Source organism: Dendropsophus ebraccatus, chromosome 9 (genome assembly GCF_027789765.1).
Source record: "Dendropsophus ebraccatus isolate aDenEbr1 chromosome 9, aDenEbr1.pat, whole genome shotgun sequence".
Taxonomy (NCBI): domain Eukaryota; kingdom Metazoa; phylum Chordata; class Amphibia; order Anura; family Hylidae; genus Dendropsophus; species Dendropsophus ebraccatus.
The window spans coordinates 22,791,326-22,804,778 of record NC_091462.1 but is presented as its reverse complement, the minus strand read 5'-3'; positions in this window follow the sequence as shown (position 1 = coordinate 22,804,778).

The following is a 13,453-nucleotide window of genomic DNA, read 5'->3' as shown; positions in this document are numbered from 1 at the left end:
ATGGCCCTCCTAAAAATTCAGCCGTAAAATGGCACAAGAAGGACATTGTGGGAACATACGATTATTGCACCTTTTGTCAGTTTTTTTTATATACAAATATTTACACTTTTTAATTTCAAACATTTAAATACTTAACTTTTTGTTTTCAGTCTAAGGATATGTTCCCGCAACGTCTCTTTTTTTTTTTTACCTTGACGTTATAGCCAAATAGATGAATTGCAGATGTTAATTTTAGATTTTTTCTTCCTGTTCAAACATGAAAATTGTTACAATTCAATTAAAATTACCAAGGTAATCCCAAAGACAGCAGCTCCCTTGTTAACCTTGTTTCGTAAACCTCAAGTGGGCAGAAATTCTTGGAAAATAGAAAAAAACAACAACTAATCTTATAGAACAAAGGGGAGACTAACATTTTGTTCCGGTTAGTTCTCTCATTTATCATACAATATCCTGTCCAGTAAAATGTGTTATACATTGTATATATCGATTCATTATGGGTAATAGCACTGGGAGCTGTAATGGTAAATCATCAAGAGGTGCGGCGTCATAGTTGCATCCTGCAGAAGTATTCGCTTTTTTTCAATAAGCCTATGACGCCCCATCTTGCATAACAATGGCTGTCCTTGTGCAAATAACGTCCGATATTTAAAAAATAACAGATGTTATTTGTGCAATGACTGTTTTTATTATGAAAGACAGCCATTATTTTAACATAGTGTGAACCTAGCCTTATGCTGCACTGATAAAATGCAAATTCAATGCAAAGACTGTTCACACACAGCTCTGCATGATTGACATCACTTGCGCTGGAAGGGGGCGGGGCTTCCCGGGACATACCGGGACATGGTTTTGCGGGGCTGTCTCCTCAGAATCGGGACAGTCCTGGCAAAAACGGGACTGTTGGCAACTATGCTATTGTGGAAAAGTTTTTCAACATGAATCTGAGTCCGTTGTATGTCAGTCCCAGAAACGTATGCCAGCTCCGAAACAGTGGGACAGTTCCACCGAATTCTATTGGCTCTATATTATGTATCCATACCTCAAAGATCCTTACTATAGCTAAAAGTCGTAAATACAAAGTCAGTTTTTATAAAGGCAATGAGAGAGAGTCAGAACCTGCCCTGTCTAGGTCTAGAGACTATGGGGGAGATTTATCAAACATGGTGTGAAGTGAAACTGGCTCAGTTGCCCCTAGCAACCAATCAGATTCCACCTTCATTTTCCAAAGAGTCTGTGAGGAATGAAAGGTGGAATCTGATTGGTTGCTAGGGGCAACTGAGCCAGTTTCACTTCACACCATGTTTGATAAATCTCCCCCCTATGTCCACACACTGTTGAAATGACGGACATTTTTACTGGACGTCCGCCATTCAATGACGAATAACGGCTATTATTTCATAAAAATCATGTCCATTGTTATAAAAAAAATGGACATTATTTGTCAAAGCTTTAGCTTTGGCTGTCCAGGCATGATTGGAATTGTAGTTTTGCAACATGCCTTATGGGTATAATCCCACTCAGCAATGGTGCATACATTTCTTGCATTTCAATAGGGTTGCTTTGGCAGCCAACACATCCATTTTTACAACCCCTATTAGATGAATGAGACGTATGGAAATGTCTGCAATAAACGTGTGAATATATTGTAAATCTAACGCAGGACTCCGTATCCCCAGCGTCATTGGGTGACAAGCTGTATTATAGGACTGGGGGTCATCTCTCGGTTCCGTGTTCCCATAAATAAGGGTAAGAAAACCTGGTAATGGCAGATTATAACCAACCAATCATCAATAATGTGCAGGTATTTGTCACGAGGTCGGGGGAGGGGTACATGACTCATTACATATGAATGCTGAGCCGCGGTGTTAAGCACTGCTCGTCCCCTGACAGGTTCCCCCTATAGCGCCGTTATTTATAGCGCTCAGGGTGCCAGTATTGATCCAGATGGGGCTCGCACAATATATTCACATTAAGAATATATAAGAACGAGTGACCTCTCCGAGCCGCATACACAATAGGCTGCAGCGGGGGCTCCCGAGGTCAATAAAACTAACAGTGATGACATTTAATAGCAGTGATTGCTGGAGCAGGGTTGCCGCTCAATACATCTGTGCCGTATAAACAGTGTACAGTAAATGGCTTCTATACGAATGTGGTGCGGTGGTGGAGGTTGTCATTTCGCTCAATTGGGTCGTATTATCCAAGCGTTGGCCTTAGAATTCATTCATACGGAGTAGTAGAGTGCTGCACCATGGCAACCCTCACAGCGCATGGCCGACAGGGCGAATATCACCGCGGAGATATGTCACATCATCGAGAGAAGAGTAGTAATAATTACCAGCAATTAGACCAATCGATAGAATTGTACAGTGCTGCGGAATCTGTTGGCGCTATATAAATAATAATAATAATAATTATTATTATTATTATTATTATTTTTTTTTTTTTTTTTTTTCCCCTAATAACTGCATTCAGATTTAAGATACCCGAGACCCCAGGACTCCTAAATTACTTAAAGGGGTACTCCAGAGAAAAACAAATTAAATCAATTAGTGTCAGAAAGTTATCCAGATTTGCAAATTACTTCTATTTAATAATCTCAAGTCTTCCAGTGCTTATCAGCTGCTGTATGTCCTGCAGGAAGTGGTATATTCTTTCCAATATGACACAGTGCTCTCTGTTGCCTCCTCTGTCCGTGTCAGGAACTGTCCAGAGCAGTAGAAAATGCTCATAGAAAACTTGTACAGCTCTGGACAGTTAATGATATGGACAGAGGTGGCAGCAGAGAGCACTGTGTTAGACTGGAAAAAAATACACCACTTTCTGCAGGACATACAGCAGCTGATAAGTACTGGAAGATTTTATTTGATTTACTTAGATGTAATTTACAAATCAATATAACTTTCTGAAACCATTTGATTAAAAAACTAAAATTCTCCAGACAACCCATTTAAACACCAAACCAGACTAAAGCGCATTCAGACCCCAGGCCAATATTTTTAAAAAAATGATGCCCAGGACTATTTGAAGGGGTTTTCTGGGGCTTTGTGATTAATAGCCTTTCCTTAGGATTGCTGACATTGGGCACCCCTGCATCTACTGTTGCACATAGGGAATGGAGCTGGACGCCTGGCTACTTACATTGTGTAGTGGCCATGCTGGGTTTCTGCAGTTAAGCTCCCATTGAAGAAGACCACCATAGAATTAACAAAGCTGGGGCTCTCCAGTCACTGTGCATGCCCAGGGACCATCCCTCTTGGGAGCTGCTGACCAGCGAGGCTGCTGGGTATCCAACTATTAGATATTGATGGCCTTTTCCCAGAATTACCAAATCACGGAAATCCCTTTTAATTAATCTGACCCCAGACGTGACCTTATAATTAATCAGACTTCAGACAAGACAAATAGAGAAAGCAGATCCCTGATCAAACCTATAAATTAATCAAACACCAGACCAGATTACTTATAATAACCAGAACCTAGGCCAGACCCTTAAGAAGGTAAGACCCTATACCATACAAAAAAAAATAAATAGTCACATCCCATTATATTTACTGTCTCCCATGTCCTCTGGCTATAATTCACAATTGCGATCTCAACTTTTGTCTGAATTACATGCCATAACATTAAATGATGTCAGAAAGTTATACAGATTTGTAATTTACTTCCATTGAAGAACTCAAAGTCTTCCAGTACTCATCAGCTGCTGTATGTCCTGCAGGAGTGGTGTATACTTTGTAGTCTGCTCTCTGCTGCCATCTCTGTCCATGTCAGGAACTGTCCAGAGCAGGAAAGGTTTTCTATAGGGATTTGCTGCTACTCTGGACAGTTCCTGACATGGCCAGAGATGTTAGCAGAGAGCACTGAGTCAGACTGGAAAGAATACCCCACTTCCTGCAGGACATACAACAGCTTATAAGTACTGGAAGACTAATTTACTAATCTATATAATGATCTGACATGATTGAACACACCCTTTAATATAAAGACAGTGATGTTTCTAGAGCGGTTTACCTGCAGTCCTATGTAAAAACATAGACGACACGCTAAGTTGAACCATATCACCTCCGCTATATCTTCATATTTTCTGAGATCTTTTATGCTTAGGTGAATTTAGAAACAAATGACTCACATTATCACAGAATTTTTCTTTTGTTTTATCATCACACATGATGCTACTTTATTATTAGACTATTTTTACCGCCCACAGATAGGAACCTCTGCCGGTATTGAAGGATTCATCACTGACTGCCAGCGTCGGTAACGAGAAGGACGGATTACGCTAAGGAGGGTAACTCTGGACAGGTGCTCACCGCTACTGCCAAGTTCCCTGGGCAATGATAAGTGTGTGATAATAAATATTGGAATGTACAGTTGCTATGGTTTCCACCTCCGTTAAAGTAGTCGTTTTCTAGAGATATATGTGTCTTTGCCTCGGTATTAAAGCAGCGGTTTTAATTGGAGAATTATTCCTGAAGATTTTTTTGATGCATGTTGTTGTCGGGAAATCAGGATCCTTACATCACTTTGCCTATTGTTCTCTGAGGAGCGTCTTGGCACCTTTAAAGTGACTGTACCATCGGGTACATCGCTTTTGGTTTTCTACCTGAATGGACTGGTGTCTGTGCGGGGATGCAGGTGGCACACTCTTTTTATTGAACTGCCGCCTGATAACCACGTCTGTAAATGTACTATTACCGGGCACCGGCCAGGCATGAAGCACTGAGGGCTGGCCCGCCGCCCTCCCAGTGTGACGAAACCCCCTCCCCTCTGTGACGCGGCTCCATTGATTCTAATGGAGCCGCGTCATAAAAGGGAGACCGTCATACTAGGGGCCAGTGGGCCCGCCCCCAGTGCTTCATGCCGATGCTTGAGCATAGACCGGCGTATCAATGGTGTCATCATTCCTGTGCTAGTTGAGGACACTCAGAATGGCGTTCCTGGATATCATCTAAAAAAAACGACCTCTATAGGCAGAATTCTGTTTCCCTCAGCTAAAAGCACTAAGCAGCCACATGAGAGGAGTTAAAGGGGTACTCCAGGCATTTATATGTTTTATATAGTGCTGAAGTTGCATACAAAATAATAACCGCCCTATTTTCACCTACCTCGCTCCTCCAGGGATTCTGCTGCCATGTCTTCAGACCTCTACTTCCGAGACAGTCTTGAATCAGCAGTGACAGCCCGCCTAGCCAATCACTGGCTGCAGCGCTAGCTATTAAAATTGAGCATCTTTCAATATTCGAGTGCTCACTTAAGTAACAAACTCCATCAAAGTCAATGGGAGACTCAAGCATTCAAACAGCTTGTCTCATTCACCTGAAAGCCTCAGACAATTATGGAAACACCAGAGAAATGGACCAACAGAGCAATCGTTCGGACCTCCATCAGTTATTAAAGGTGGTGTAGTGGTATTTTGGTAATGGTATAGTGTCACATGGCTGTTTTTGCTTTCTTTCTTTCTTTTATTTTTATTTTTTTGTTTTGTTATTTTGGCTGTATACCAATACCAGTATACTATACCAGGAAGATCACTAGTCCTGTAAAAACCTTTACGCTTTTATGGGCAACTGGCCGACCTATCCACTTACATTATTCCCTACACTAAAGGCCATATTACACGTAGCGATTATCGTTCAAAGATTTGCTACAACGATTGTTTGCTAGCGATAACTGGCGATTTTGTAGCGAACGGTTCTGAGGTTATTACATTCACTGATTAATGTTATGAACGAATGTTTTTACCTCGTTATATGGTCGTTAATCGTTCCTCAGGACTACCCACACAACGTGTTTTATCGGCAAGCGGCTTATTACACGAACAAATATGCGAACGATCAGCGAACTACCAATGATAATTTTCAACATGTTAAAAGACAAAAATGAACGATTTGTCATTCGTGGTTTGATCGTTGGGTGTTATTACACGGACAGATAATCGCTCATTTCAATCGTTTTAACGAATTTTTAAACAATAATTGTTCCGTGTAAAACAGCTCTCGCTGCCTTCTACATGACGGCAACTAAGCCGAGTGTCAGGTGACCCCAACTTATACAGACCCAGGTCATCTGATGCGGCCAGCTATTCACTGCTATGCCAGTAACCGACATGGGTGTGCCATTCTTTGCATACATGTTTATAGGCTAATTAAGCAGCCAAACACGTTGGGAGAAGACGTGCACATTGACCCGAGCAGCCCAATGTTCAGTCAACACTAGCGACAATAGGATGTTTATTATTTTTTGTGCAACCCCAGCACTATATTTAAGAGTATATATGCTCATAGAACCCCTTTAAAGTGTCATCACTAGTAGGAGCAAGAAGCTGAGAGAGAGTGACTGAAGCCTGAAATGGATTGGAGCATATGGGGACACTGAGAGGGATGGAGAAATGGGTCATCCATGAGACATACCCATCAGGACTGGTTAGCCTGAAGGAGATTGTTTTACTAGATAACTGGTGACAGTTCAATGTTGTTCTGAGGACTGGTTGCCCCAGTAAAAACTTTAGATTTAGGCTGGGTTCACACTACATATATTTCAGTCAGTATTGTGGTCCTCATATTGCAACCAAAACCAGGAGTGGATTAAAAACACAGCAAGGCTCTGTCCACACAATGGTGAAATTGAGTGGATGGCCGCCATATAACAGTAAATAACGGCCATTATTTCAATACAACAGCCGTTGTTTTAAAATAACAGCAAATATTTGCCATTAAATGGCGGCCATCCACTCAATTTCACCATTGTGTGAACAGATCCTTTCTGTGTTTTTTTAATCCACTCCTGGTTTTGGTTGCAATATGAGGACCACAATACTGACTGAAATATACGTAGTGCGAACCCAGTTGAACTGTATTGACCATTTTTGGTCAGGGACCAGTCTCTTATTGAAGTGTATGTATATGTTGCAGTGAAATGATAGAATCCAGGTATTTGATCAAATCACTAGGGATTTGATTAAATCCCGGGAAATGATGAAATGAACATGCCGTTCAATCATTTCCCTAGGGATTTGATCAAATCACGGACCCCTTTCAGGGAAATTATGGAATAAACGATCGAGAAGTTACCCGGTTCTACGTTTGGTGGCGGAGGCGGACGGGGGAGCAGAGCGGCACACCTCTCCGGCAGGTATATGGTGGCAGGGCAGATGGGGAGCAGAGCGGCCACCTTTTGGCAGGCATTTGACGACGGGGCGGACAGGGAGCAGAGCGGCAACCTCCCGGCAGACATTTGGCGACGGGGCGGATAGAGAGCAGAGCGGAAACCTCCCGGCAGGCATTTGGCGACGGGGAGGACAGGGAGCAGAGCGGCACACCTCTCAGCAGGCATACGGCATTGGGGCAGACAGGGGAGCAGAGCGGACAGGCTGGGGGAGCAGGAGCAGGAGGCGTGTAGCAGGGGAAATGAGCGGAACAGAGAGCAGAGAGACGGCTGAGGTGGACAGGGAGCAGTGCAAACAGGCTGGGGGAGCAGAGAGGTGATACAATAAGCAAATTCTATGTCGTAGGGGGAAATGATAGAGGAAATTTAATCATTTCCCTGAAATTCCCTAGGGAAATGATGGAACAGCGTGGTCATTTTATAATTTCCTGGGATTTGATCAAATTCCTGATTCTAATATTTAACTGCAAAATATACACTGTAAGTACACATATAACTAGGAGTTAAATCTCTTCTGTGGTTCCTCTTGAAGGTAAGGGCTCGGGTACACAGGCTGATTATGAGCCAAATCAAAAATTATCCCACCAAATTCCATTGCCCTATCCTGAGGGTAGGTCACTAATGTTCAGCGAGCGCTAAAATGCTTGAGTTCTCGTTACTCGAGTTAAGCATTTTTCAATGTTTGAGTGGTCGACTCGAGTAATGAACCCCATTGAAATCAATGGGAGACTCGAGCATTTAACCAGGTGCCCCTTGGCAGAGTGGAGGATGCCTGATTCACCTTCAAGGAATGTGTAGACAAAATGTACAAAAATTAGGTTACTGCAAGACACATTAGAACTCCGGTAGCATGCTGTCAGTTGACGCTATACCGCTAGAGTTCTAATGTGTCTTGCACTAACATATTACATATTTTTGTTCTATTTTTTGTATATTTCATTTACATATCCCTTAAAGGGACAAAATATAGAAAAATTAGGAAGAAAAAAAATGCAAGACACATTAGAACTACAGTGGTATTCCAGAGTTCGGCTGCAGTAGTAATTTGCAGTAAACTGAGTACCCCAATGCCCCATAAAGCACTATGCTGGATAGAATATTCTCGCTCAATACTATAGGCCAATAATAAAAAAAAGTCCTTGAAAATCCTTGAAACATAACTCTAATAGCAGCAAAAACAAAGTTGCAGCAATGTTTTAACTTAACGATAAAGTGCCAGCAGGGTGCACAAAGGTAAAGAAGGGCTAGATATAATAATATACTTATACTTAGGGCTTGGGTCTAATTTTCTGCTAAGTATATGTTTCCTGCCTTTATCTGGCACCTGAAATGTGAATAACATGTATAATACGATCATTTTCACTAGAAATTGAATAAAAAATATAGCGGTTTACATTATTTTCCTCTGCCGAGAAACAGAATTGTAAATTGGTCTGTTATACAAAAATGGAAGAAAAGAAAGTCAGCTTGTAAAAAAAAAAAAAACACGCCGAGACGTGATGAATATGCGGCTGGATAAGTGGTGTTAAAAAATGCAAGCGTTCATGAAGCCACAATCTATTTATACTGTAGTATCTCTTTAATAGTCAATTAGGATGACACCAGAAACGCCAGCAGAAAAAAAATATAATAAAGAAAACAATAGACAAAAATAGAAAATGCATTTTCATCGGGGCCTAAAAATATCCGTGTGGGATTTCTAATCAGAAGGCTTCTGTTTACCACATCCATATAATTGTATCCAGGCATCAATTCCAAAAGACATCAGCAGTGATTCCTGGCAAAAAGAGTGGAGCAGGACATGAGATACTCAGTTACAGTTACATTTGCAAATAGGTTTATTTACATATTACAATAGGAAGAAATGCAGCATTTAAAGGGTTACTGTCATTTGAAGTAACCTTTGGTGTGTCGTCAGTTACTGATCACACCAGGTCTCACTGCTGAGAGCTGATGCGGTCCTGAGATACAGAAAGCTACAGAGGTTTAACTTAAAGGGTTGTTCCCGCCTCCTATTTTTACCTTGCACATTGCTTGAAGATTGCTCCACTTCCTGGTTTCCTCGGTGGGCGTGCTCCTTTACTGTGATTGGTCCTCTTCACCAGCAGCACTAGGGCTAGCATCATGGCTGCTGTTCTGTGCTCTGCTCATCTACACCAACTCGGCTCTCAGCCCTAAGTGTGATGGACTGCTGCAAATAAGGTGGCCAGCAGGGGAACCTGTACACAGACTGATGGGCACTCTGGCCAGGGAGTTGGGGTATTTTCACACTATGGAATCGGTGAGAAATTTCAAGTGGAGCCTGCACTGCGGAATCTGATTGAAGTTCTGTCTATTCCAGTGATTCATAAGGATCTCCCACTCACACTCCGCCATCCATCCAAAGAATTGACAAAGGGGTTGGGAACCTAGACAACAGCTATAAATACAGCAGACACATCAGAGGGCCTAGCAGGGGAAAATAGACTTTACGGGCCACTCCAGGACTCTGGGCCCAGGTGCAGCTGCACCCTCTGAAACCCCTATAACTATATATGTTCTTGGATGCCTGTCAATCAAAAAAATCAGGTGTTTTGCTGGGACGTGGAAAGCACTGCCATGTACTTCCCTTGGCTGTATATAAGGACTGTACCAGTTGGGACCTTGGCTCAGTCCTCATTACACCTGAGTCTGTGCTTTTGGCCATGAACCTGCTTTTGTTCTGTGTTTTATTTTGTACATGTCTAAGCCCAGTCTGAACTCTGTCCTGTGTGACCTGACTATCCGTTTGCCTCCGATATTGTATCTTTGCCGTCCTCTGGTTTTGACTCAGTCTCCTGACCCTGCTTTTTTTGTGTTTGTCTGTCATGTCTGCCATGTATAGTAAGTCAGGGGCAGTCAGCCAGTGGTCCACAGCTACCTAAGGCTGATAGTGGCAAGTAGGCAGGGACAGTGGGCGGGACAAGTGCAGGGTCCACTGTCTGCGTCTTCCCTGCTGCTGCTCCATTCACTAGGATCTCCTCTGCATTTCAGTGATCTTTGTGGTCCCAGCCGTCAGATCCAGATTAGCTAGTTATCCTGTAGGGTGACAGGGTGTGACACGGTGTGAATATAGCCTTCATCTAAGGTTTATTCTGATCCTAAACCTTTACCTTAAACTAGCACTGATATTGCTTATATCTGACTGACTTGATGTCTGCACAGATTTTATTCATCGTATTATTTTTTATATTGTTATATTATATTGTTGTTACACTGAAAGAAAGAGGTCTTGTGCATAAAGCCATATGTAAAAATTGCTACAAATTGGCCTACTGTATGAATGAACAAATTACAGTTCTGCAATTTCATATGATACCATATTTTAGACCATATGTTTCTGAATTGTGTTGTTTGTGGATTGTATAAATAATGTGTACTTGAATAAAAGTCCCATATGGTGTTCACTATAGTTACCAAAGCGTTTCCTGTTTCAAAACTTTTATCCTTTTGAGGAGAAAGATGGTACAGTACCCGAAACCTGGGGTGCAGCTAAAGGGTCATCCTCTCACACTCAGGAGAGAAAAAACCCCTGTGGAGGAAACCTCTAGAGAACTGTAAAGAGATTGTCTTTTTCCTTTGAAGGTAAAACCAAATAGAATGTAGCACGTTTTTATGTATTATAGAAAAAATGTACAGATAAATCGGTAAATAAAGGCTGAAATGATGCAAAACACATAAATAATTGCCTAATTAAAGCAAGGTAAGGGCAGGCAGGGAGAAAATGTTTTTCTCATTTCTTCTGATAAGACAAAGACAAAAGATAGTAGGATAAGAAGTAGGGATAAACGAAGCAGGCTTTGTTTTATAATTTGTTAAAGATGGCGGTCACACATTAAAAAACAAACAAAAAAAAAAAAAAAGAAAAAAATGGTATGTTTACCTGTCTGCGCTTCTGTGTCTCTGGTGTCTCTAGTTGCTTCAAGCACACTCAACCAATTACTGACTGAGATGGGACAGCGTCGTGGCCAGTGATTGGTTAAGCGGACTGTCACTCTTGTCTGGAGTGTGAAAGCCTGCTCAGCCAATCACTGCCCACAGCACTGTCCCGTCTCAGTCAGTCACTGATTGGCTGAGCAGGCTATCACCCCACGATGAGAATGACAGCACGCTCAGCCAATCAGTGACTAACTGAGGCAGGACAGTGATTGTGTCTCAAGCTTGACAGCCGGCTCAGCCAATCATTGGCCACGGTGCTGTCGCTCAATCAGTGATTAGCTGTGGGGGACACCGGAGACCAGAGACCAAGGACTGTGGGCGAGTATGGACAATTAAATAGAGAAAATCTTTAGAAAAGTGCATGCAATCCTGCAGGAATTGTTCCCACCGTACAATTGCCATGCCAGATGTACCGACACCTGCCCAAGCAAATGCACTGTACTGTTAGATGGGCAGCGACGTATGAATCATGGAAGGGAACTGGCTAGAAAGGGTCTGCATTGCACCCACAAGGTGGTAAGAGTTACCAGGCAGGTCAGGGGTTGCAGCTCATTGGGCACACTAGAGAGCTAGCCATCATAGACAAGTTGGTGAGCTCCATGTCTGTAGATGGTGAGTCCCATAAGGGACAGGGAATTATGGGATTAGAACTCATTTTTGTACAATGTTGCAGAATTATCTATGGTATAAGCAACAGGCTCTAAATAAATAGAAACCAACAAAGATTAGACCTCAATGAAAACCTCGCTGCCATCACCGAATCCCGACAACAAATGCCCAAGCGTAAAATAGGACTTTTATGTCTCTTCTTGTTTAGTGAAATATTTAATCTTCTATTTTATCTAATCAATTAAACATTGCCATTTACTCGGCCTCGTCTCCCACCAACGGTTCACATCCATTTTACTGAAATTCAGAAAACAAAAACAACGCCATTCCTTGGGAAGCAGGAGGATTTTTTAAGGATGAGTGCTGCCGCCCTTCTTTCTTTGGGTTTCTTAGAAAATGATATTTCCCCTACAAATCCCTTGCTTTTCAATTAAATATAATATGCCTGTGCGATTCCATTCGCCTGCACTACAGTCCTATAATTATCTCACTAAAAAGAGCCCTTCTTTATCTTTTCTCACAATAATCTTTGCTGTTTAATACGACTTTCATCTTGGCTAATTCCACTCCGCATGCCTTTCATCAGCGTCTGTGATCTTTGATCTTCACTTTCCCTGCCCTATCTCCCTTATATTCCTAATGCCGATATCATGCTGATTTCTATTCATGACAACATACGTCCCGCTGACTCTTATATGTCCTCTGTCAAAATTCAAATATTTGTCATGTTTTATTGGAACATAATTTAGCTAGGTGAAGATCACAAAAGTGTGGCACTTCCATGAAAAGAATCCATGATTAACTATACAGCAGGCAAGGAGGGGGGCTGGAGGGAGATGTGAGTAAGGGAGGGCTCATAGGCCTCATGCACATGGCTATATTATGGTTCTTATTTTATGGTTATATAATGCTGTAATAGGGCACCTATACTGTACCCCAAAATGCCTCTGAATTCATGCAAAGAAGCCTTTTTGCTGATCAAAGTAAAGGCAGTGCATAAAACCCTGAAACCGGGGATATAACTCTTATTTCAATCCATCACTCCATTGATGAGATATAAGCTTTTGAAAAGTTTATAGGTGTTTCCTTGGGGTACAAAAGTCCAGTGACTTCAGTGATTCAGTTCCTTCTGTCCAAACTAACACTCCTATGCCTGCATGTAAACTCTGTGAACATTGATGAGAACCACCGATGGACTTTGTCTCCTAACAGAAATTATAAAGCTTATAGCTCAGCGCTGGAGTGATAGACTGAAATAAGAGTTATACCTCCTGATTTAGGGTAAGAAGCCCTATTAAACACTGCTTTTACTTTAGGTAGCAAAAAGCTGTTGACAGGTCCACTTTAGGAGTTTTGTACTTGTGTGAGTTAGATATAGAAACATTGGGAGGGGGGAGTTTCTAAAGTATACACCACTCACATCTGTTCTCAGAAAAGTTCTATTTGTACGTACATTTTCAGTGTCACGTCCTAAATAAGACTAAAATGCCACTAAAATGGTGCAAAAAATGCTCAAAAAGCCCAAAAACGCGCTAAGCCATTCCAGTCCGTGCCACATTCAAAATTCAGGGGCGAAAATATGAATAAAAATAGGGTGAATGCGAAGATGCACCATTTTATAGGGTAAATGGCCAAACAATCTATCCGCTTTAAATTTATGACGGTGCATACACCATTTTGATAAATTTGGTGCTGGAAAAAAGCGCTTTAAAGCTGGGTT